This window comes from Nomascus leucogenys, chromosome 6 (assembly GCF_006542625.1).
Source record: "Nomascus leucogenys isolate Asia chromosome 6, Asia_NLE_v1, whole genome shotgun sequence".
Classification (NCBI taxonomy): Eukaryota; Metazoa; Chordata; class Mammalia; order Primates; family Hylobatidae; genus Nomascus; species Nomascus leucogenys.
Genome location: NC_044386.1, coordinates 46,091,880 through 46,117,762, shown reverse-complemented (window position 1 = coordinate 46,117,762; position 25,883 = coordinate 46,091,880). Strand labels below are relative to the sequence as shown.

General features: G+C 41.1%; 1 protein-coding gene across 2 annotated transcripts in view; it reads right to left on the bottom strand.

Moving 5' to 3' along the window:
* RAB27A (RAB27A, member RAS oncogene family) overlaps positions 1 to 25,883 on the bottom strand; it is an 86,853-nt gene that overhangs the window by 50,049 nt on the left and 10,921 nt on the right. Inside the window, exons 2-3 of one of the 2 annotated variants that reach the window (XM_030814066.1) lie at positions 20,053 to 20,179; positions 16,270 to 16,389 (exon numbers count right to left, since the gene is read on the bottom strand). The gene's annotated coding sequence lies outside the window, so the exon portion shown is untranslated. The remainder of the gene's footprint in view (positions 1 to 16,269; positions 16,390 to 20,052; positions 20,180 to 25,883) is intronic. The other variant, XM_030814065.1, reaches the window with a different exon arrangement.

The following is a 25,883-nucleotide window of genomic DNA, read 5'->3' as shown; positions in this document are numbered from 1 at the left end:
TATATACTTGCTTATCACATAAAAAAATAATTGCTATATAGCCATCAAGCATTAAAAATAAACCAACACATCTAACAATAGGCCTCAATGGTACTAATCTATTTTCCTAGATATATCACTCTAAAACCATATATGAATGTACAAGAAATAAAAGTTTTTTATTTTTCTTTTAGAATCTACAGCATAGAACATGATAAAATTATTCTGTATAAAAATTATAACTTTAATTAATTTGAAATAATTTCCATTAATTTCTGATGCTTGTAAGCATTTTAGATATACATTCCTTTAGCTCTTATACTTCTAAACTGTGAAAAATCCTGACACAGGAAGGAACAGATATTAAAATTCTATTACTTCTAATCTAAAAGCCCTCCATCTTATGTTCTCTGTAGGAGACAGAAACTCACAAAAGAAAATGTTTAGCTTCTACTATTAGGAAATTGGACATTTTTCACATATATTACAGTAGAAGGGGTTTTACATTTCATTCAGGCACAAAATATTTATGAACTCAGGAGCAGCCCAAACATAAAAATAAAATGCAGCATGACTTTCCAAATCAAAATCTGGGGCTTATGTCTATGGATTTTTGTAACCCTTTTGGGAAAAGGCAGAGTTGGAAACACAATTTAGTTGTCCAAGTATTAGAACTTTTAAAGCATCTCTTTGATCTATGAAGAAAATGCACAAAAATACGTTAAAGGAGGCAGTACCAGAAAATCCAGCAAGTTGTTCATCACTACACAACTCTATGCACAGATGACATGAGCAATGATTTGTTTTTCCTTCACTTCTGACTGCCGGGGCTCAGGGCTGAGGTCCTATTGACTGCACATAGTAGAAGAAAGGGAAGAGAAGTTGTTTCAATGGCAACATCCTCACCTACTTATGTCTCTTTACTCATGGCTCCAGTAATTAACAGAATGATCATAAACTGAAACCAAACTGCATCTCTATCCCTTCCACTCTCACCCTGGAAGCCTGTTCTCATAAATCCATCCTCCTCGGGGTATTCCTTTAATCAATGTTTCTTAATATGAATGAATGCTTTGGCTAAATTGTACAGGTCATCTGCCACTTTTAAGTACTCCATTCCCACCTCATGGGTGTGTTTCATCTCTCTGGTACAGTTGCATATTTCCTGAAGAGTCTCATTTTGTGTATTGCTTCTCCACTACCCCTCACCACTGGACAGACAACTGGCCAGCTGTCACTCAAATGCTAATTGTGTCTACCATCTGCTTTCTCTAGTAGCCTTTTTCTTCCACTGGTTCCCTCCATTCCCTGCCAATTTTATTTAGGAATGACTCAAAAAGTGTTTGAGGACTCCACTGATAGCTGTGCTTTTTTGATAATTAAACCATATTTACATCCAATTCAACAGTATTTGGTAAACAATTACTACCTATCCAGTACTGTGCTAGCAACTACGAATGGCATGAAAGAAACACATGATCCAGCTGCTCCCTTCAAGAAGTTGGTAATCAGGGTGAGGTGGAATGATGTACTCATTTACAAAAAAAAGGACGGATAAGACAATATTATCAGGGAGAAAAACGTCTGGTACACCATGTGGACCAGCCAGCACAAGAAATCAAAAGTGAAAGAGGCTTCAAGTCAAAAGACCTGACCTCTGCTACTTCCTTCCTAGCTATGTGTCCTGTGGTGAGCCAGACAGCTTCTCCTCACTGTTTCCTCAATATGGGAATATTTATCTAGCAAGATTATTGGAAGGATTAAAGGGTACATTGCATGAAATGCATTTTATAAACTGTAAACTACTGTGTACATGTAAGATGGTTGTTTTACAAGTCAAGTAGAGTATGGGAGGTCAGAAAAGGGGAGCGATCTGTTGGGCATGGTGGCTCATACCTGTACTCCCACCTATTCAAGAGACTGAGGTGGGAGGATCACTTGAGCCCAAGAGATCAAAACCAACCTGGGCAACACAATGAGACGCTGTTGTACAAAAATTTTTTAATTAGAAAGGTGAGGTGGCCTGTGCCAGTAGTCCTGGCTGCTCAGAAGGCTGAGGTAGGACGATGACTTGAGCCCAAGAGTTCAAGGCTGCAGTGAGCCATGACTGTGTCACCACATTCCAGCCTGGGTGACGGAGTGAGACCCTGTCTCAAAAAAAGAAAGAGGGAGCAATCTGACCATGACTAAAAGCAAGAGCCAGGACCTGAGCTGAGCACCTTCTTCAAAGCCAGGCAAGATTTAGCTAGATAGTGAAGAATAGGATACACAGCATGTTTCATGCAAGGGCATGTTTTGACTTCAATTTAACAAGTATTGAGGAGGCTTGCTAATCATTTCAAAGGATATAAATGTGCCTAAGATATAATCCTCTAAGTACAAAACTGGCTGTAAACTCAAAGGAATGCTTATGAGGTAATGTGGCAAGTTGAGGAGAGCAGGACGACTAATCCATTGGTATATGGGGTTCCTCTGCCACCATCTGTGTAGACCCAGGATAGGTCACCATCCCTCTGCAGGCCTTGTTTTATCAAATATGAAATAAGAGGTTTGACCTCAATGGTCTCTTTCCAACACAGACATTCTATGCTGTATGATTCCAGGTTCAAAGTTCAAAGCTTAGCCATGAGAAATTTAAGTTGGGTCATGGTGACAGTTGTCCCTTCTATCACCTCTCACTCCTTGCAGATGAGAGCCTAGATGAGGGCAACCACATGGGAATGGGAAGAAGGGGATCCAAGAGACACTAATTTTAAAATAATAGAACAGAGTTACACATCAGGTGGAAAAGGACACAGCAAAGAGAACACCAAAGAATAAAGCCTAGGGGGCCAGGAGGCCAAAATAATGTTGCAGACAGAAGCAGGACATTTGAAGTGGGGAAGGGAAAGAGCTGGAATGGGCATATGGTGTTTGTGGGTGGTATCAGATTTTTGGAAGGGAAGGATGATGAGATTGGATCGGGGCAGGTTCAGTGTGAGAGATCAAAGCCACATCACCGAGAAATGCTTGAAAATCATCCCCATTCCCTGTGGCCCACATTTACCTCTGTCCTTGAGACAGAGGCAAAGTAGCCAACAGTGAAAGCTCCAAAAAGAGGGCCATGACTGTACAAGCCACAGAATAGGGAACATGCTGTTAGTCCAGGATGAACAAGACCAAGGATAACAGCAGGGTGCTCTCAGCCAAACTCAATTACACAGGACATGATGGGCAGTCCCTGCTGTTCTGATTAAACTTGGTTCCCAGATACCATCTCTCTGTTGTAAATTTCTTTATCTGGCAGCTAGTAAAAAGAAAAATGTCAGGGAAGACAGCTAGATGTCCTGCACAGAATTCACTCCTCTTAGGAGCCTACAATCGGCACCTCCTCAGATTCCAAACTTAGGCCTTGCCCATCATCATCCACCACCCATCTGAATGTATCTCAATGAAAACACACACTGGCTGGGCATGGTGGCTCACGCCTGTAATCCCAGCACTTTGGCAGGCCAAAGCCAGCAGATCACCTGAGATCAAGAGATCGAGACCAGCCTGGCCAACATGGCGAAACCCCGTCTCTACTAAAAATACAAAAATTAGCCAGGCGTGCAGGTGGGCACCTATAATCCCAGCTACTCAGGAGGCTGAGGCATGAGAATTGCTGGAACCTGGGAGGCAGAGGTTGCAATGAGCTGAGATCATGCCACTGTACTCCAGGATGAGGCATGAGAATTGTTTGAACCTGAGAGGCGGAGGTTGCAGTGAGCTGAGATCGCGCCACTGCACTCCAGCCTGGGCGATACAGCAAGACTCAGTCTCAAAAAAAAGGAAACACACAGTGGACAGGAGTTGTAGTATCATTTTCCTCCAGCTCCTTCTCTGCCCCTCTCACTCTCCTTGAAACCACTGACACTAAGAAGTAAGAGGTTAGAACCCTTCTCTTATTACCCTTATCTAATTACTTAATGTCTCTGTGTTTTCCTAGAAGAAGAATTCACTACCTATACCACGTCCACCATGTTTTTGGTCTCACCTAACACTGCTATATGAATGTGCATGTCTCCTAATGCACACCAGCAAGAGTTTCTCTAGAAAACTGCTTTCCAACCTTGTTCATGATATTTGTATGACCTACCAGGGCATATGCTCTTGATCAAAGGTAATAGGTCTGAGGGCCCCAGAAAGGCCAGGCCCTGTCCAGCCACCTTGAGGGACAAAGGGCTCAACATCTCAACACATCTGAACTACTTCAGTGCACAACAGGGGGAGATCACCTCCTCTAGGGTAGGCATCAAAGTGTGAAATTCCTGGGCTATACCTATGCACACATGTTCAGTAATAGAAGATAATGTCAAATTGCTGTCCAGTATAGTTGTTTTACACTCCCAACTTCATATCTTCACCAACATTTGGTGCTTGTTGTCAGACTTCTCAAAATGGTAACACGTTGTGATCTAAATTGACATTTCTCTGAGTGCTAATGAGCGTGAGCATTTTTTATTAGTTTCTCGGCCATTAGTTTCCTCTTATTAAAATGCACATTTGTATCTTTCTCCTATTTTTCTATTGGGTTCTTTTTCTTTAAGACAAAGTCTCGCTCCATTGCCCAGGCTGGTGTGCAGTGGCACAATCTCATCTCACTGCAACCTCCGCCTCCTGCGTTCAAGTGATTCTCATCCCTCAGCCTCCCAAGTAGCTGGGGCTACAGGCATGCACCACCATACCTGGCTAATTTTTGTAGAGATGGGGTTTCGCCATGTTGGCTAGACTGGTCTCGAACTCCTAGTGGCAAGTGATCTGCCCACCTTGGCCGTCCAAAGTGCTGGGATTATACACATAAGCCACCATGCCCAGCCAGGTTCTTTTTCTATGGATGTGCAGTTCTTCAAATATTCTGGATACTATTTATCGGTTACGTATGTTGCAAATATATTCTTACTGTTTTTGGTTTGTCTTTTCACTTTTTTAGTGGCTCTTAATCTTAAAGTAGTCAAATTTATTCTTTTTTATAGTTATTTATTTTATATCTTATCAAGAAAGTCTCTTTTTTTTTTAATGGAGACAGGGTCTCACTCCAGTGCAACGACACAATCATAGCTCACTACAGCCTCACCTTCTCAGGCTCAAGTGATCCTCCCACCTCAGCCTCCCAAGTAACTGGGACTACAGGCATCAGTCGCCATGCCCAGCTAGTTTTCTTTTCTTTTTTGTACAGATAGGGTCTCACTATATTGCCCAAGCTGGTCTTGAACTCCTAGTCTCAAGTGATCCTCCCACCTCAGCCTCCTAAAGTGCTAGGATTACAGGTGTGAGCCACCATGCCCAGCCAAGAAATTCCTATCTAAAGCAATAAAGATATTCTTCTATATTATGTTTGTAAAGATACTGCCTTTTTATTTAAGTCTTTAATACACTGAGAATTCAAGGTATATATAGGGATCTAATTTCATTATTTTTCCCTTAAGTATATACAATTGTCATAGCACCATTTATTGGGTAAAATTATCTTTTGCCCAGTGATATGCAATAAATGAATGTATCTGTTTCAGGGCTTTACATTTGGTTTCACTGGCCATTTTGACCATCCCTGGGCCAGTGCCACAATGCCTTAATCACTATGACCCTAAAATATAACTTCCTATCTGGTAGGACTGGTACCCACCTTACCACGGACATGGATCCTTCACATTTCCATCTGAGTTCCTCGAAAACCATATGGGGATTTTTATTGGAATTGCATTGCATTGCATTGGGATTGCATAAATCTGTAGATCAAATTAAGAAGATTGACTGTTCATGATGTTTAATTTACCTACCTAAGTACATGCATATTTCTCCATCTATTTACGTATTTTAGTGCCTTTAAAAATATTCTTAAGGCTCACAAAAGAAGATATACAAATGGCAAATAAGCATATGAGAAGATGCTCAACATCATAAGTTATTAGAGAATTGCAAATTAAAACAAGAATGAGATATCACTATATACCTATCAGAATGACCAAAATCCAAAACACTGACAACATCAAATGCTGGTGAGGATGTGGAAACCCGGAACTCTCCTTCATTGCTGGTAAGAATGCAAAATGGTACAGGCCTTTTGTTATAGACAGTTTGGCAGTTGTTTACAAAGCTAAACTTACTCTTACCATCACATTCTTTGGTATTTACAATCCAATCACATTCTTTGGTATTTACCCAAATGAAGGGAGAACTCATGTCCACACAAAAACCTGCACACTGATATTTATTATAGCAGGCTTATTCATAATTGCCAGAACTCAGAAGCAACAAGATGTCCTTCAGTAGGTGAATGGATAAATCAACTGTGGTACATTCAGACAATGGAAAATTATTCAGCACTAAAAAGAAATGAGCTATCAAGCCATGAAAAAAACATGAAAGAAACTTAAACGCATATTACTGTCTGAAAGAAGCCAATCTGTATGATTCCAACTACGTGGCATTCTAGGAAAGGCAAAACTATGGAGATAGTACAAAGATCAGTGGTTATTAGGGGTTGGAGTGGGGGAAGTGAAAGAGATGAATAAGCAGAGGATTTTTAAGGCAGTGAAACTATTTTGTGGGACACTATAACATACATAGATGTCATTATACATTTGTATACATACCCATAGAATGTACAACACCAAGAGTGAACTCCAATCTAAACTATGGACTTTGGGTGATAATGCGTCAATAGAGGTTCATCATGTGTAACAAACGTACCACTCTGGTATGGGATGTTGATAGTGGGGGAGGCTGTGCGTGTTGGAGGGGGGTTGGGAGGGAAGGGAATATATGAAAACTGTACTTTCTACTCAGTATTACTGTGAACCTAAAACTGCTCTAAAAAATAAACTCGGCTGGGCATGGTGGCTCATGGTGGCCTGTAATCCCAGCACTTTGCAAGGCCGAGGCGGGTGGATCACGAGGTCAGGAGTTCAAAACCAGCCTGGCCAAGATGGTGAAACCCCGTCTCTACTAAAATATAAAAATTAGCCAGGCGCAGTGGCAGGCACCTGTAATCCCAGCTACTCAGGAAGCTGAGGCAGGAGAATTGCTGGACCAGGCAGCAGAGGTTTCAGGGAGCCGAGATCGTGCCACTGCACTCCAGCCTGGGTGACAGAGTGAGACTCTGTCTCAAAAAAAATAAAAAAAATAAATAAACTCTAAGAAAAGAAGATTTTTGGCTGGGTGCTCCAGCTTATGCCTATAATCCCAGCACTTTGGGAAGCCAAGGCAGCTGGATTATGAGGTCAGGAGTTCAAGACCAGCCTGGCCAACATGGTGAAACCCCATCTCTCCTAAAAATACCAAAAAAAAAAAAGTTAGTTGGGCTTGGTGGCATGTGCCCGTAGCCCCAGCTACTTGGGAGGCTAAGGTAGAAGAATAGCTTGAACCCAGGAGGCAGAGGTTGCAGTGAGCCGAGATCGCTCACTGCATCTCAAAAAAAAAAAAAAAGCATCTTTTTAAAAAGTTTTCGGGCCAGGTGCGGTGGCTCATGCCTGTAATCCCAGCACTCTGGAAGGCTGAGGTGGGTGGATCATGAGGTCAGGAGTTAGAAACCAGCCTGGCCAACATGGTGAAATCCCATCTCTACTAAAGATACAAAATTAGCCGGGCGTGGTGGCCTGCACCTGTAATCCCAGCTACTCGGGAGGCTGAGGCAGAAGAATCGCTTGATCTCGGGAGACAGAGATTGCAGTGAGCCAAAATTGCATAACTGCACTCCAGCCTGGGTGACAGGACGAGACTCCATCCCAAAAAAAAAAGTTTTCAATAAACACTTTTCATGAAGATCTTGTACATCTTTCAACTTATTGATACTTTGTTTTTCTCACTACTGTAAGTGATAACTCTTAAACATGTATCTTCTATTTCTTATATAGCCATATTAATTCCAGCAGTTTGTTAAACATATTAGGTAAAAATAAATTACTTCTTTTCTAATCTTACCTTTTAGTCTAATTATAAAAAGTTGGCCGGGCGTGGTGGCTCATGCCTGTAATCCTAGCAATTTGGGAGGCCGAGGTAGGCAGATCACAATGTCAGGAGATCGAGACCATCCTGGCTAACACAGTGAAACCTCGTCTCTACTAAAAATACAAAAAAATTAGCCGGGCATGGTGGCGGGCACCTGTAGTCTCAGGTACTCGGGAGGCTGAGGCAGGAGAATGGCATGAACCCAGGAGGCGGAGCTTGCAGTGAGCCGAGATCGCGCCACTGCACTCCAGCCTGGGTGACAGAGTGAGACTCCGACTCAAAGAAAAAAAAAAAAAAAAGGTCTAATTATACCTTTTGTTTATATTTCTTGTCTTACTGTGCTACTGAGAATCTCCAAAAAAAAAAAAAAAAAAAAAAAAAAAAAAGCAGTGAATAGACATGGTGACACAGGTAGTCTTACCTCTTTTTTTTCTTTCTTTTTTTTTTTTTTTTTTTTTTTTGAGACAAGATCTCACTCTGTTGTCCAGGCTGGAGTGCAATGGCACAATCACAGTTCACTGCAGCCTCGGCCTCCCAGGCTCAGGCGACTGTCCCACCCCAGCCTCCCTTGTCCAGGCTGGTCTGGAACTCCTGGGCTCAAGCCACCCACCTGCCTCAGCCTTCCAAAGTGCTGGGATTATAGGTGTGAGCCACCACACCCAGCCCAGTCTCGTCATGTCTTGATTCTAACGTTTCACTGTTAAGAATAACATTTGCTGTGGATTTTTCGTACACATTTTTATCAGGTTAAGGAAGTTCATCTATCCTAGTTTGCTAAGTATGAGTATTATGAATGGGTGTCAACTTTATCACATTTTGTTTCAGCATGTATCAAGGAGACTGCTACTTTTTTCCCTTAATCTGTTAATTTACCAGCTTTTATGTTTATTCTGCCTTTGATATTTTTCTTTCCTTTCTTCTAGCTTCTCTCACTTTCCTGGTTTCTGCTCTTTTCTTATACTTTCTACCTAGAATTTCTCTTTCAAAGTAAGTGTGTTTCTTCCTTTTGCATTCGCCAGGGGGTAGGGGAGAGCAAAGGGAGGTAGATCTCAGGGTAATTAATAAACATTTGAATGGCTAAAAAGTGAAATACCTAATAGGTGCCAGGTCCTTGAGGTGACCTTACCCAAAACCAGTCTGGAAATGTGCCATATTACATTTATATAAGTCGTTCCCGTCTTGGGCTTAAAAAAAAAAAAAAGCTACTTGAGATGCAGTCACTAGAGGAAGAATTATAGTAGAATGCTTTAAACAGAAATGGTGTTTCGCCCTCTAGAGAAACATCGAAAATGCATTAGCTATCATCCGAATTTTCTTTTGAACACAGTACTATATTTAATTTTAACTACTAGCGCTTGGGTTCCTCAATTTAATACCTAGAAAGTACTAGATTATAAAAATGCCAAGTATCTTAAGAGAGACAAGGAATAATGTTTATGCATTCTGTAATTCAACACTGTATGTTAAAGAGGCCAGCCCATGTCTCTTCTTAATTTTAAAATTAAAGAAGCTGAACCCAAATTTCTGAATTCTAGCTAACAATTTAGGACCCACTTCAAAAAACTTTGCCAAGTTTTTTCATTAGTCTATATTTAATTGTCCTAAAGTCTGTATTTCATTTAACTCCATGAAATGCATATATTTGAGGAAAGATGTTAGAGTAACCATGATCTAGAAATGAAAAGGGCACTTACACAAAAGAAACAAATCAGCAAACAACTCTGTTACGGAATTCTGGAGTCTTTAGTCTTACAAAAAACCACATTAAACATCATAAGAGAATACAACATTTAGTTCACACCTGACTCCAAAGAGTCCCTCAACTATAGCCAAAAAAAACTTTTATTTATTTATTTATTTATTTATTTTTTATTTATTTTTTTTTTTGAGACAAGAGTCTCGCTGTGTCGCCCAGGCTGGAGTTGGAGTGCAGTGGTACGATCTCAGCTCATTGCAACCTCTGCCTCCTGGATTCGGGTGATTCTCGTGCCTCAGCCTCCCAAGTAGCTGGGAGTACAGGCATGCACCACCACATCCGCCTAATTTTTCTATTTTTAGTATAGACGGGGTTTCGCCATGTTGCCCAGGCTGGTCTCAAACTCTTGACCTTAGGTGATCGGCCGGCCTCAGCCTCCCAAAGTACTGGGATTACAGGTGTGAGCCACTGTGCCTGGCCAAAATCTTTCTTTTGTGATTTCTACAAACCTTTAATAAGTTTTAGATTTTTTTTTTTTTTGAGATGGAGTCTCGCTCTGTCGCCCAGGCTGGAGTGCAGTGGCGCGATCTTGGCTCACTGCAAGCTCCGCCTCCCGGGTTCACGCCATTCTCCTGCCTCAGCCTCTCCGAGTAGCTGGGACTACAGGCGCCCGCCACCACGCCCGGCTAATTTTTTGTATTTTTAGTAGAGACGGGGTTTCACCGTGGTCTCGATCTCCTGACCTCGTGATCCACCCACCTCGGCCTCCCAAAGTGCTGGGATTACAGGCGTGAGCCACTGCGCCCGGCCTCACTTTTAGATTTTAAACATTTTTCCAACCTCTATAAGCTAGAATAGATGGGGATCTGTTTTTTAACAGAAATTTAAAGCTGTTTTAGAGAAAAATAAACTTGGCTCAAATGACAAATGTGAAATTATCAAAATTACAAAGCATAGGAGGATGTGGGAAAGGGTTGTAGTGTTCACAGCACATAGGAAAGTATTTCCCCAAAAATATAAATTAAATGTACTTCAAATATAACAGAAGTTAAATGCAGAATAGCATACATATACCTATCCAAAATCTGTTAATAATTTTAAACGAGGTTTGATAAGTAAACTGGCCTCCACCAATGATCCAAAGATATACTAGTAAAGCTTGATGCCACTGAGGAGGAAGAGAGCCTGGTTTAAATGACTGAAATTCATTCAGTCATTTAAGCAGTAGCTAATGAGCACATCAATTAAACATCTAACAGACAAGAATTGTGGATATGCCACTATGTTAAGAACCAAGAATGTGGCTCTAGAAGAGCAACACAGTCTAATAGATAAGCTGTTCGTGGAAATGCCCAAAGAAAATGCATGGAAAGAAGAACTATAGGGCCTGGCATGATGGCTCATGCCTGTAATCCTAGCACTTTGGGAGGCCAAGGTGGGCGGATCACCCGAGGTTGAGAGTTCAAGACCAGCCTGACCAACATGGAGAAACATCGTCTCTACTAAAAATAGAAAATTAGCCGGGCCTGGTGGCGCATGCCTGTAATCCCAGCTACTTGGGAGGCTGAGGCAGGAGCAACATTTGAACCCAGGAGGTGGAGGTTGCAGTCAGCCGAGATCGCACATTGCACTCCAGCCTGGGCGACAAGAGTGAAACTCTGTCTCAAAAACAAAAAAAAAAAAAGAAGAAGAAGAACTGTAACAGAAGTATGCGCAAGCCGCTGGGGAGATGGGAGGGCTGGGGAGATAGCACAAGAGGGAGGAGAAGGAGCCCACCATGTCTAAAGAGGGAATCAGAAAAACTTCACATAGGGGCATTTGAGCCAAGGACTAAAGTCAGAATGTGAGTGTCCAGGCACACAGAGGGACAAGTGACAAATGTGAATGGACAAAAATTACACAGTGCACTAGATAATGTGGGGAACGACTTTACCTCACATGTCAGCCAAATAAGCATTATCCTTTCAAGATAACAGAAACTGTAAGCAAATAATTCTTGATGCCAATCCAAAACATGTAACTGAGTTTTGATGGAATTTGGTAAGGAATGCCTGATGCTCAAAATTAAAAAAAAAAAACAAAAAAAAAACGACCAGGTTTAAATCCATCAGGAGGGAACACATCTTGGGCTGACTGATGCGGGCGGGTAAGGGTTTGAGGGTTTGCACTTGCAAAGGTATAAGAGGCTAAGGTAGATTAGGATGCATTAAAGGACTTCAGCAGTGGACATGGCTGAAGGGATGCATGGAGGTAGGGGAGAATGTATTCAGAACAGAGGCTGAAAACATGGGAAAGTGTTTGAGACCTAGGCCTAAAAGGACTGTGACATGGCACTAAAAAGTTTGTTTGTCATCCTCTGGGCAAGGGAAGGCCACCATAGGCTCTTTATGCAGGAGAAGACCATGAGATGTGTGCCTTAGAAAGATCTCTATGGCAGCCACATGGAGACAGGAAATATACAGAGCATCAGGAGGCTCTAATGTTACCGACTGAATGTTTGTGTCTCCCCAAAATTTGTATGTTGAAATCTAATCCCCAATGTGATGGTATAAGGAGGTCGGTCTTTGGGAAGTAATTAGGTTTTGAGGATAGATCCTTCATGAAGGGGATTAGCGCCCCTATAAGAAGAGGCCAGAGAGCTACCTTTCTGCCTTGTGACAATACAGTGAAAAGTCAAGTGTCCGCAACCTGGAAGAGGGCACTCACCAAAATCTGAGCATGTTGACACCCTGATCTCAGACTTTCAGCCTCTAGAACAGTGAGCAATAAATTTCTGTTGTTTGCAAGCTATCTGGTCTATGGTACTTTGTTATAACAGTTTGAACTGGCTAAGACATACGGAAAGAGATTTTGAGGGTTTGAATTGTGTTGATGACAGCAGGGATGAAAAAGAAGTGATTAATTTGAGATATATTTAGGAGGTAGAAATCAATATAACTTCTTAACAGACTAGTATAGAAATTAAAGATAACCGAAACTTTTAGTTTGGGAAATAAATGGTATATCACTAACTGAAAAAGGAAAAGATGGTTTGAGAAGATGATAATTATTACAACTAACACTGAGCACTATTCTAAATCCTTTAAAGCACTAACTCATTTAGTCTTCACAACAACCGTATAAGGTCCCTAAATCTACAGATGAAAAAAACCAGCGCACAGAAAGGTTAATAAATTTGCCCAAGGTCACACAGCCAGAAACGGCAGAACCAACCTGTGAACTCAGACACACTCTCAACTACCACATTACACTGTATGGTACACAACCAGTTGAACATCTCTCATGTCTGAGGGACATCAAGGGAGTTGTGTTTAATTTGCATTTGGAAAACAGACCTAGGGCTCACAAGAAGAATATGGCTACGAATTTTAGTGTCATCAACATAATTGTATTTCCTGAGGCCATGGGAAAAATGAGATGGACATTTAGAGTGAAGAGAGAACCAAAATGTAAGGAGCAGCAAGAAAGATCCAAGAAGGACATTAGGAAGGAGATTTTTCAAGCAGTGATTGTCCACAGGCTGGCTCAGTTGCCACACCACAGCGGTACAAACTTGAAGTGGTCTGGACCTTCTCCGTGTGAAAATGGCGAATCCATTCACTATTTGCTGGATGAATGGATTTACCATCTACCTGTTTGCTGGATTTACCATCTAGCTAAAAGATAGCTAAAAGATTCCAGCTTAGATTATGTCATCAAGAAAGGAGGCCTGATGAGTATGAAATGGGGAAAACAAGGAAAACAAACAAACAAAAATGGATGCTCTCAGCTCTTGAAAGGATGATTTATACCCGTGTTTGAGCAAAGCAGATTCTGCCTTCAGAGAAGCAGCAGCAAAGCTAGCTCATCTCTCAAGCAGCACCCCATCTCATCCATCACCCACTTCCCCTACCTGCCCCCCAGCCTACTCCATGGGACCTCTGCTCTGCCAAGAGGGCAGGGCCCCAGCCACGCTGCAGCAACACCAGAAGCGCACAAGAAAACGTGCTGTTGCATAGACAGCGCAAATAATGGCTCTTGTGATAATCAGCTTTTGTTTTTAATGGGCTTCACATGACTCATCAGCTATCATGTATGCTATAGCCTGAGCTCTGGCTCTAAATCAAACAAGTTCAAAGGGAGGAAGAAAGGAATAACAGCAAAAGATGAGCAGATATCTCAAGAAGCCTTAATCCTACGGAGGAAAAACAGAAATGGAGGCAGGAAGAAGACAGTTTCCCCTTTGAGCACTCAGGTACCGAGGGTCCAGAGAGGGCGGAAGCTGAAACAGCCGCAGAGAGAGGCAGCCTAGTTGCCATGGTGCCATCCTGCCAGCCAGCAAGGTTTCACCAGACTGTTCCCTTTCTGCCACAGTTCCTGTCTTGTGGGCAGCAGAAGCACCAAGAAAGAAGAAAAGTGGTTGTTTGTATTCTTATGGCCTCAGGGTCATATCTCTATGACTTAACTATTTCTACAAGTGACAAGGAGAAAGTGGTAAGAGACAGAGAAAGCCGCCAAGATGGGGGCAAACTCCTTTGGAATGTACTAAATCCAACTTCATTCTGTGGATAAAATGCCCCCGTGAATAAACACTCAACCCCAAAACATCTTTTTTTTTTTTTTTTTTTTTTTTGGTATTTATAATCCAAGAACCTTGACAGAGAATGTCAGCTTTTTATCAAGGCTCTTTCCCACAGTGACTTCTGATATTGGGGATTGGGGTTCATTCCCAGGTGAAAAGCATGAGTTTGTGGCAAAGAAAACAGTATTGTTTGGTCACCACATTGGAATGGAAGCCAGGACATTCTGAAGGATGCCTTGGCACTAATACAAATTAGCAAATGACTTTAGCACTTCTGAGCCTCAATTTCTTCATCTGTGAAATGAGAAGAATGGACTGGGTGAATATGAAGCCCTTCCACTCTCTTAACCTATGCTTATGGGTGCTCAGGGCACGGGAACCCTTCCAGGTGACTCTTGTGGTTAGGCTGTCCACGTGTCAGGACCCTGATTGTGCCCCCAGGGACACACAAGTATGAGAGTGGCTACAACTCAATGGAAGCAATAAGTAAACACATACACACTCACAAAGTTCGATCCCTATATTCGATTAAACCATGGGTTAGTAGACAGGAACCATGTCTCATGCATCTTCACGCACTCAAAATCCAGCCCAGTCCAGGCACTGGGCTTAACAAATGTTTACTGCATGCATTTTGAGGCAAATCTTTAAAATGTCATATTATGAAGCTTTTCCGACATGTCGGTTATGAATTGAACTGTGTCCCCCTAAAATTCACATGTTGAAGCCCTAACTCCCAGTACCTCAGAAAACAATGTTTCTTGGAGCTAGGACCTTTATAGAGGGAATCAAGTTAAAAAGAGGTCATTAGGGTGGGTCCTAATCCACCCTCATGGTCTCTTTACAAGAAAGGAACTGGGATCACAGATATGAACACAGGGAGGATGGCATGAAGAGACATAGGGAGAAGACAGCCATCCACAGCTAAGCAGAAAGGCCTGGAACAGATTCTCCCTCACAGTCCTCAAAAGGGACCAACCCCGCTGACATCTTGATCTTAGACTTTCAGGCTCCAGAACTGTGAGGCAATAAATTTCTGTTTTTGAAATCACACAGTTTTAAAGCCACCCAGGTTATGGTACTTTGTTATGGCAGCTCTAGTAAACTAACACAATATCCAGAAGTAGAATTATATAATGAAATCTCCCATCACACTCACCACCCAGATCTTTCACTCCAGCATACTTCATTTTGTATCTCTAAAATATATGGACATTTCCTTACATAACAATACCCTTATCAAACCTAACAGAATTAACACTAATTTAAAACAGATTTAATTTAATTTAAAACTAATTTAACAGATTTAATTCCCAGAAGAAATAAACCTTATACTAAAACACACACTTACATTCCTCCATTAAAACTATTAACACTATTAGGCTGGGCACGGTGGCTCATGCCTGTAATCCCAGCACTTTGGGAGGCTGAGGCGGGCAGATCACTTGAGGTCAGGAGTTAGAGAGCAGCCTGGCCAACATGGTGAAACCGCATCTCTACTAAAAATACAAAAATTAGCCAGGCATGGTAGCGTGGGGTCCCAGCTACTCAGGACACTGAGGCAGGAGAATCACTTGATCCTGGGAGGCAGAGGTTGCAGTAACCCGAGATTGCACCACTGCACTCAAGCCTGGGCGACACAGCAAGACTCTGTCTCAAATTTAAAAAAAAAAAAGCTATTAACACTATCAAAAACAAAACACCAATAAGCTTGAAATTTTGTCAAACAACCCTCAGAGGATAAGCAAGTCTCTCAGAATAATTCAATTTCCAAATCAGCTCTCATATTCAACAATTTCCTGAAAGTAAAAACCTGTGTTTCTTTATTCAAGTACAGAAAAGAAAGGAAGAATGCAGTCAGTATTCATAACCACTCCCCGGTCACTGAAAATGCACTTTTCAAACTAATCCCAAGAAATTTAGTAGACATCAAGTCTTTAATTTAAAAACAGTACGTGCAATGGTATTGTATGTTATATTACACATAATTTAAGCGCATGAAAATTGACATGACAGAGCTCAAAACCACTACCAAAAAAAAAAAAAGATAAATACAAAACCATACCTTTACAGGGTAGAGAACCGCTTGTTAGGATTTTCTAAAACGTTAGAGACTGGAGTTACCGATGCTTCAACAATTGACAACTTCCAATCACATGTCCTCTTCAGGAAGGTTACTTTTTGTCTAATGTTAAGACAAAGAGAAATGTTAAAGTCAGAATGGGCTACTTAAAAAGTTTTTCAAAAGAGTCTTTGGAAAAGCAGTTCGCTCCATCAACTTTCAAAACAGGCATCGCTGTAAAAACCCACAATCCAGCTAATTAGTCTCAGCTGTTTGTCATATGGCACTGCAGACCAGTCAAGTGATTTTTGCCCCTTTCAAGCTTACCAAGTTCCAATTCAACTGGCCACTCAGAGGGCGGCTTTATTAACCTCTTCTGGTGTTAGAAGACTCGCACTTCAGCTCTTTCTTCTGCCCACCTACCCCGTGAATCAAAAAAGTACAATATTTGTTTTCTTGAGAAAACATTTAGAAAAGTATTGTATTCTCAAGGCCCTTAAAGGTTATATTCGTATTGTTGCTTACAAATACAATGCCTGATCCAAACAAACAATATGGGAGATCAAATGGAAGTGACAGGAGGGATGGGACTAGATTACCCAGACCTTGCAGCTGGCCTCCAATTCCATAAGTAAAACTGCCTACAAGGGAATCCACCCAGATATCCTGCTGGCATCTCAAATCCAACACGTCCCGTACTCACCTCCTTTGCTTTTCTCCACAACCTTGCTTCAAACCCACTTCTCTTCCTGTGTCTTGAATCACACAATCCCAACACAGCCAGAAATCTGATGGTTCTCATTAACTCCTCCCTCTCTGCCCCTCCCACTTCCAATTGGCCACCAAGTCCTAAGGATATTCATCTTCTCGCTCTTACTCCAAGTTTTGATTATTTCTTGGACGGCTATAATAAACCACTTATTTGGTTTTCTGGTCCCCACGTATTCTTGACTCTGATCCATCCTCCACACCACACCCAAAGTGATCTTTCCAAAAGGCAAATGAGAGTCCATCACTCTCCTGTTAATGGCTCCCCACAATCTCCACAATAAAATCCCTACTCCTTAAGTTTCTGCCTTCAGTATCACCTGCCTCCTGCCTATAAGCCGCTAGAGTCCAGCCATCAGTACTTTTTATAATTCTCTAAGTTAAGCGGTTCTCAAACTGTGGTTCCAAGACCAGTATTATCAGCATCTTCTGGGAACTTACTAGATTTGCACATTCTTGGGCCCACCCCACTGTATCAGAAATTCTGAGGACAGGGCACAGCTGTCTGTGGTTCAACAAGCACTCCAGGTGATTCTGATAAACACTAAAGTGTGAGAGCTGCTGCTCTAAATCCACCAAGCTCTGTTCACTAAGAGAATCAGCTCCTTGGCTCCTTGTGCCAGCAATGCTGAGCTGGATATACCTTCCCTCTGCTTACTGTTTCTGGAACTGGTCACCCCTGTATGCTAATTATTCAATTTATTTCTTGGTCTTTGTTGTTGTTTTGTGACAATCTTGAAGACAGGGGTTCTATCTTGTTTTTTATTCATTCACCCCATAATCACTTATTGAGCACTTATGAATTATTCGGTGAAATGTTGGACATAGAACTAATCAAGCTATCCCTTGCCTCTAGGAGAAGCTACGCTTCCATTTTGGCAGCTCAAAGTGTGCCTGAAGACTCAATCTGTCCAATCTAAAAAAACCGCCACTGGCCTCAAGAACTGTGGGCAACTAAGAAAGTCTGAGCACAACCAGTCTGACATCTCTTCTCACGGTAAATGAAATGGAATTTTTGTTTCACACTTGACGAAAATCTCATGAAAATGCACCCCTTTCTCTTTTATATCACACAGCAACCTCGAGAATTTTGAGAACAATTTAGTAAGAAAATGTATCAAGATTTTTAAATCCCAGATTAAAATTCATCAGAGTTAGCTTCCTTTAATTACAAGTTCATATTAGCACTTCTCAACCCTCAGGATATATAGGAATCTCCTAGGGATCTTTCAAAATGCTAATTCTGATCCAAGATTACTGTAGAGGGAGATCGAGACCATCCTGGCTAACACGGTGAAACCCCGTCTCTACTAAAAATACAAAAAATTAGCCGGGCGTGGTGGTGGGCGCCTGTAGTCCCAGCTACCCAGGAGGCTGAGGCAAGAGAATGGCGTGAACCCGGGAGGCGGAGCTTGCACTGGGCTGAGATCGTGCCACTGCACTCCAGCTTGGGTGACAGCGAGACTCCGTCTCAAAAAAACAGAAACAAACAAGAAAATCCTGTAGGGGGCTCAGGAGTCTGTATTTCTCCTAGTAAGCACCCAGGTGATGCCCAGGTAATATTAACATTCCTAACTCTGGAACTACAATTTGAATGGCAAGTAAAATTATGACAATACCGTTTTTCATAGTCTGCTTAAAGCAACAAAACCTTTTTTGTCTTTCTTTCTTTTTCTTTCCTTCTTTCAGCTGTCATCTGACCCCTCTATGTTTTCTTCAAGTAGTTTTAGGGTTCTTGGTCTTATGTTTAAGTCTTTCTTTCTTTCTTTCTTTCTTTATTTTTCTTGTTGACAATTTTCCTGAGCAAACTAATGAAGGAATGTTTAAGTTTTTAATCCATTTTGAATTGACTTTGGTATATGGTGTTGGAATAAGGGTCCAATTTTATTTTTCTGTTTTCCAAAATTTAGTTTTCCATACAGTTTTATTTATTGAATAAAGCTGTAATTTTCTTCTTGGAAAAAAAACAAAAAACAAAAAACAAAAAAAAACCTTTTTTGGATGCTTTTGTATTGAAAGCTTTCTAAAATATCTTTCAGACTTCAGAATAAAGATGGCATGCTCAACATGTACATGTGGTTCTGCTGCCTCCCAAAATCTCACTAATATAACAATAAAGAATGTTTTATTTCTTTTAGACATAAACTCACAAGGACAAAGATCAGGTAGTGGAAGGAACAAAATGGTAGAAGCTGGAGAGAAGATGGACTAGAGGTAACTGATTAGCAGACCTCGGAAAGCTGACTCTTCATCTGCCAGTAGGGAAATCCAAGAAGGAACTCATCACAGAATCTCCAGAAAGTCTCAGGGATTCAGAACCCCAAAACTTCTGGAATTTGGGGGACAGTAAAATAGGGACTCAAAACAGACAGAATGGTGGTCATCTGCTTAAAAAGCAGCTCAGCACACCAAGAGAAGAAAAGCAAGAACGAACTACCAAATAGAAAATAATGAACAAAATGGCATAGTAAGTCTGTATCTATCGATAATTACTTTAAATGTAAATGTATTACATTCTCCAATTAAAAGACATAGAGGTTGGGCACGGTGGCTCACGCCTGTAATCCTAGCACTTTGGAAAGCCAAGGTGGGCAGATCACTTGAGGTCAGAAGTTCAAAACCAGCCTAGTCAACATGGTGAAACTCCATCTCTACTAAAAATACAAAAAAATTAGCCAGGCATGGTGGAGGGCACGTGTAATCCCAGCTACTAGGGAGGCTGAGGCATGAGAATTGCTTGAACCCGGGAGGCGGAGGTTGCAGTGAGCCAAGATCGTGCCACTGCACTCCAGCCTGGGTGACAGAGCGAGACTCCATCTCAAAAGAAGTAAAAATAAAAATAAAAAATAAATAAAAGACATAGAATGACAGAATATATATAAAAAATAAGATGCAATTATTTGCTGCCTGAAAGAGAGTTGCTTTAGATTTAAGGGCAGACAGACTGGAAGTAAAGGGATGGAAAAAAATATTTCATGCAAATGGAAACCAAAAGAAAGCAGGGGTGACTATACTTACATCAGAATAGACTTCAAGTAAAAAACAGTCCCAAGAGACCAAGAAGGTAGTTATGTGGTGACAAGGAGGTGAATTCATCAAGCAGACATAACAGTTGTAAACATGTAGGCACCCAACATCAAAGCACCTAAATATATAAAGCAAATATTAACCAAACTGCAAAGAGAAATAGATAACCATACAATAACAGTAAGGGATTTGAATACCCTGATTTCAACAATGAACAGATCATCCAGATAGAAAATCAATAAGGAAATGGCAGGTCTGAACAACATTATAGAACAAATGGAATTAATGGCACATACAGAACTTTCTATCCAACTAGAGGAGAATATACATTCTTCTCAAGTGCACATGGAATATTCTTCAGGATAGAACATATGGTAGGCCACAAAACAAGTCTCAACAAATTTAAGAAGGTCGAAATCATATTAAATATCTTTTCTGACCACACTGATATGTAACTAGAAATCAATAACAGGAAGAAAACTGAAAAATTCACAAATATGTGGAAATTCAGTAACATAATCCTGAACAGTCAATGGGTCAAATAAAATCAAAAGGAATTTTTTTTTAAATCTTGAGATACATGAAAATAGAATATAACACATCAAAATTTTAGGGGATTCAGCAGAAGCAGTTTTGTTTTGTTCTGTTTTGTTTTTTGAGACAGAGTCTGGCTCTGTGGCCCAGGCTGGAATGCAGTGGCACCATCTCGGCTCACTGCAAGCTCCACCTCCCAGGTTCACGCCATTCTCCTGCCTCAGCCTCCCGAGTAGCTGGGACTACAGGCGCCTGCCACCACGCCCTGCTAATTTTTTTGTATTTTTAGTAGAGACAGGGTTTCACTATGTTGGCCAGGATGGTCTCGAACTCCTGACCTCGTGATCCACCCACCTCGGCCTCCCAAAGTGCTAGGATTACAGGCTTGAGCCACCGCGCCCGGCCTGCAGAAGCAGTTTTAAAAGAGAAGTTTACAGTGATAAATGCCTCCATTAAGAAAAAGAAAGATCTCCAGTAAACAACCTAAGTTTATATTGCAAACAAAGTAGAAAAAAGGGAACAAACTAAGCCCAAAATTAGAAGAAGGAATGAAATAATAAAAATTGGAGCCAAAATGAAATAGACAAAAAAAAAACAGAAAAGAAAGAAAAGATGAATAAAACTAAGACTGTTTTTTGAAAAAATAAAATTGACAAAACTGGCTGGGCGTGGTTGTTCACGCCTGTAATCCCAGCACTTTGGGAGGCCAAGGCGTGCAGAAAACCTGAGGTCAGGAGTTTGAGACCAGCCTGAGCAACATGGTGAAACCCCGTTTCTATTAAAAATACAAAAATTAGCCAGGTGTGGTGGCGGATGCCTGTAATCCCAGCTGCCTGGGAGGCTGAAGCAGGAGAATCACTTGAACCTGGGAAGCAGAGGTTGCAATGAGCTGAGATTGCACCACTGCACTCCAGCCTGGGTGACAAAGCAAGAATCCATCCTTAAAAAGGTAAATTATATATATATATATAGAGAGAGAGAGAGAGAGAGAGAGAGAACTTTAGCTAGTCTAAAAAAAGAGTAAAAACTCAAATAAATAAAATTATAAATGAAATAAGAGGTGTTACAACTGATACCACAGAGGTACAAAGACTAATAAGAGATACTCTAAATAATCCGGTCGGGCGCAGTGGCTCACGCCTATAATCCCAACACTTTGGGAGGCCAAAGTAGGTGGATCACTTGAGGTCAGGAGTTCAAGACCAGCCTGGCCAACATGGTAAAAGCCCGTCTCCACTAAGAATACAAACATTAACTGGGGCATGGTGGTGGGCACCTGTAATCCCAGCTACTTGGGAGGATGAGGCAGGAGAATCACTTGAACCCAGGAGGCAGAGGTTGCAGTGAGCCGAGATTGCTCCATTGCACTCCAGCCTGGGTGACAGAGTGAGACTCCATCTAAAAACAACAACAAAATAAAGACAAAAAAACAGTGGGCAAAGCACAAAAAAAAAGAACAGCAAAGGAAACAACAAAATGGAAAGGCAACTGGCCGGGCACAGTGGCTCACACCTGTAATCCCAGCACTTTGGGAGCCCAAGGAGGGCAGATCACTTGAGGGCAGGAGTTTGAGATCAGCCTGACCAACATGGCAAAACCCCATCTCTACTAAAAATACAAAAATTAGCTGGGCACGGTAGTGGGCAACTGTAATCCTGGCTACTCGGGAGGCTGAGGCACGAGAATCACTTGAGCCTGGAGGCAGAGGCTGCAGTGAGCAGAAGTTGTGCCACTGAACTCCAGTCAGGTGACAGAATAACACTCCACCTCAAAAAAAAAAAAGAAAGAAAGAAAAGGCAACCTATAAAAGGGAAAAAAAATGTAAATCTGATAAGGGGTTAATATTCAAAATATACAAGAACCTCATACTACTGAATATCAAAAAACACCCCCCAAAAGAAAAAAAAATTTAATGGGCAAAAGACCTGAATAGACATTTTTTCAAAGAATACATAAAAAATGGTCAACAAGTATATGAAAAAGTGCTCGACATCAGTAATCATCAGAGAAATGCAAATCAAAACCACAGTGATTTTGATTACCTCACATCTGCCAGGATGGCTAATTTAAAAAAAAAAAAAAAAAACAAGAGATAAGTGTTGGCAAGGATACGGAGAAGAGGGACCCTTGTACACTGTTGGTGGGAATACAAATTGGTACCGCCACTATGGAAAACATTATGGGGCTTCTTTAAAAAAATGTTTTCAAAAATTTTAAAAACAGCATACCATAGGATTTGGCAATCCTACTTTTGGGTATAATACATTGAAAGAATTGAAATCAGGATTTCTAAGTGATATCTCCCATGTTCACTGCAGCGTTATTCACAATAGCCAAGACTTAGAAACAACCTCAATGTCCATTGACAATGAATGAATGAAGAAAATGTGGTCTACACATACAATGAAAAAGTATTCAGCCTTAAAAAAGAAAGAAATCCTGCCACCTGTGACAATACGGATAGGCGGAAGATAATATACTAAGTTAAGTAAGCCAGACACATAAAGAGAAATACTATGTGATCTCCCATATATTTAATATATAGAATCTAAATGTCAAACTCTCCAAGCATGGTGGCCACTCCTGTAGCCCCAGCTACTCAAGAGGCTGAGGCGCGACAATTGCTTGAGCCCCTGACTTCAAGGCTGCAGTGAGCTATGATCACTTCACTGCACTCCAGCCTGGGCAGCAGAGCAAGATCTTGTTTCTAAAAGAAAAACTTTTAATTTAAAAAAAAGTAACTCAAACTCCCAGAAGCAGAGAGCAGAATGATGGTTGCCAGGGACTGGGAGGAGGGGGAAATGGGAAGGTCATAGTTAAACAGAACAAGTTTCAGTTATGCAAAATAAATAAGTTCTGAAAAGCTATTATACAGTATTGTGTCTATGGCTAATAATACTGTATTATATACTGAAAATCTGCTAAGAAGATAGATCCAGTGTTAATTGTTCTTACCACACACACAAAAAAATGCAATAATAATAATAAAGGAGGCAGGATAAAACTTTGGGAGGTGATGGATGCGTTTATGGCCTTGATGGTGGCGATGGTTTCATGGGTGAATAATTATCCCCAAATTCATCAAGATGTCTACATTAAATATGTACAGCCTTTTTATCTGTCAATAATATCTCCCATAAAGTAGTTTTTTTAAAAATAAATTGTTAAGTAGGGGAAGGAAAGAACGAACAAACAAACGTAGGAACAAATGAACAAACTCAGGTAAGAAAGAGGAGATGAAAATGGTATATTTGTGGCGGGGTGGATGGAGGAATGAACTAAGTTCTCTTCTTCTGTAATAAAGTGTCAGTAGATAATGACTAAAACTGAAAAACTGACCACGGAAATATAAATATGTCATTTAGAGACCAGATGTGTAAACTACTGCAAGACTTCAGTGGTTAACTCTGGGGAGCAGGAAGTGGGCTGGGGGAGAGGAGTCTACTGGTTTTTTCTAACAGCCCTTGTAGAACAATGTCCATGTATAACTTTGGTAAATTTGGCGGGGCATGATGGCTCATACTTGTAATCCCAGAACTTTGGGAGGCAGAGGCGGGCAGGTCACTTGAGGCCAGGAGTTTGAGACCAGCCTGTTTGCCTCCATAATAAATGGCTCCTGACCGCTGTATTGATTTTGTGTCTTTTGTTAATTTATATTTCCTTCTCCCTCCCCTCACCTTTGCTGTCAGGCAGCTATCCCTCACCACAGTAATCAGTGTGCCTTCCTGGGACAACCCCTACCCCTTCCAATGCACTGTTTTTAATTGACAAGACACCTGGAAACCAAATGACCAAGCTTATTAGAACTGTGTGTAAAATGAAGAAAAATGGGCACCAAAAAATGTTCTGAAAGTTGCTCTGTGATGCAGGTTGGCAATTTGCAATACATTAACCATCTGTCTAACTCAGAACCCTTTGGCCTTACTATCAACTATGGGTCAGTAGGCTATCAACTCAGTGGGACCAACCATCCCAGTTTAGTGGGGACTGAGTTATAGCACTGAAAGTCATGCATCCCTGGAAACCATATCCCAGCACTGGGCAAATTACTTCATCTTCTACAACCTGTTTCATCATCTGTAAAATGAAGGATAATATCTGCTTTGAAAGATTGTTGAGGATTAAATGAGAAAATGTTTGCATAATTCTTGACACATATGATAGCTGTAGCTATTATATTCACTTGCATATTGTTATTATCAACCCTAATATCAGGTAGAAAAAGAAAGTATTCTTAGAAACATAACCTGTAATTTGCTTTATATATAGTGGACTTCAGGAAGCTGCAATGTTTGCTTTTGTGAATTTCCTTCCCATTTTGTAACACACATTTTGTTTCAGGGACTAAAACATATTAAAGAAATTTAATAGTTCAACATTTCTGATTTCTCTACTGGACAAAAGCCTGGCGGGTTTCCACTATCCTTTCATAGACATGACTCTTTTACACTATGGGAGCCCTGGGGTATTGATGTCAGTAGCTGCTTCTAAACTTGTGAACAGAAATCAGCCTGTCACCTCACAAAGAAGGACATCACACATCATATCTGAAATTTGTTTTTAATTTCCATTTTACTTTCTTCCTTCATAATAGCACCAGATTATTCAGTCTTCTAAGTATTATTATTTTTTTTTTTTTTTTTTGAGATGGAGTCTCGCTCTGTCACCCAGGCTGGAGTGCAGTGGCATGATCTCGGCTCACTGCAAGCTCCGCCTCCCGGGTTCACACCATTCTCTTGCCTCAGCCTCCCAAGTAGCTGGGACTATAGGCGCCCACCACCACGTCCGGCTAATTTTTTGTATTTTTAGTAGAGATGGGTTTCACCATGTTAGCCAGAATGGTCTCGATCTCCTGACCTTGTGATCTGCCCACCTTGGCCTCCCAAAGTGCTGGGATTACAGGCGTGAGCCACCGTGCCCGGCACAGTCTTCTAATTATTTAGTGAATTCAGTACATTGGTGTGGGGCTGAAAATCTGCATTTCTAAGTTCTAAGTTCTAAGCCAAGTCATTCACTAAATATGTCAATTCTATCCCTGAAAAATAAGGGCTTTTATCACCAAACAGATGAAATACCATTTCTGAACTCAAAAGCTGAAGCAACTCCCTACTCCACAGTTCTTAGTTACAGCCTGAAGGAAATTGCTCACATCTATGCACCCCACAGACAAAAGGGCACAGCTGCTAAAAGAACAGTTCCAAACTTTGGAATAGATAATGGAAAAGATCACAAGTTACTCAAAGCCAAAATAGGGCCTAGGAACCCTCTAAGAAGCAGTAGAGACAGCA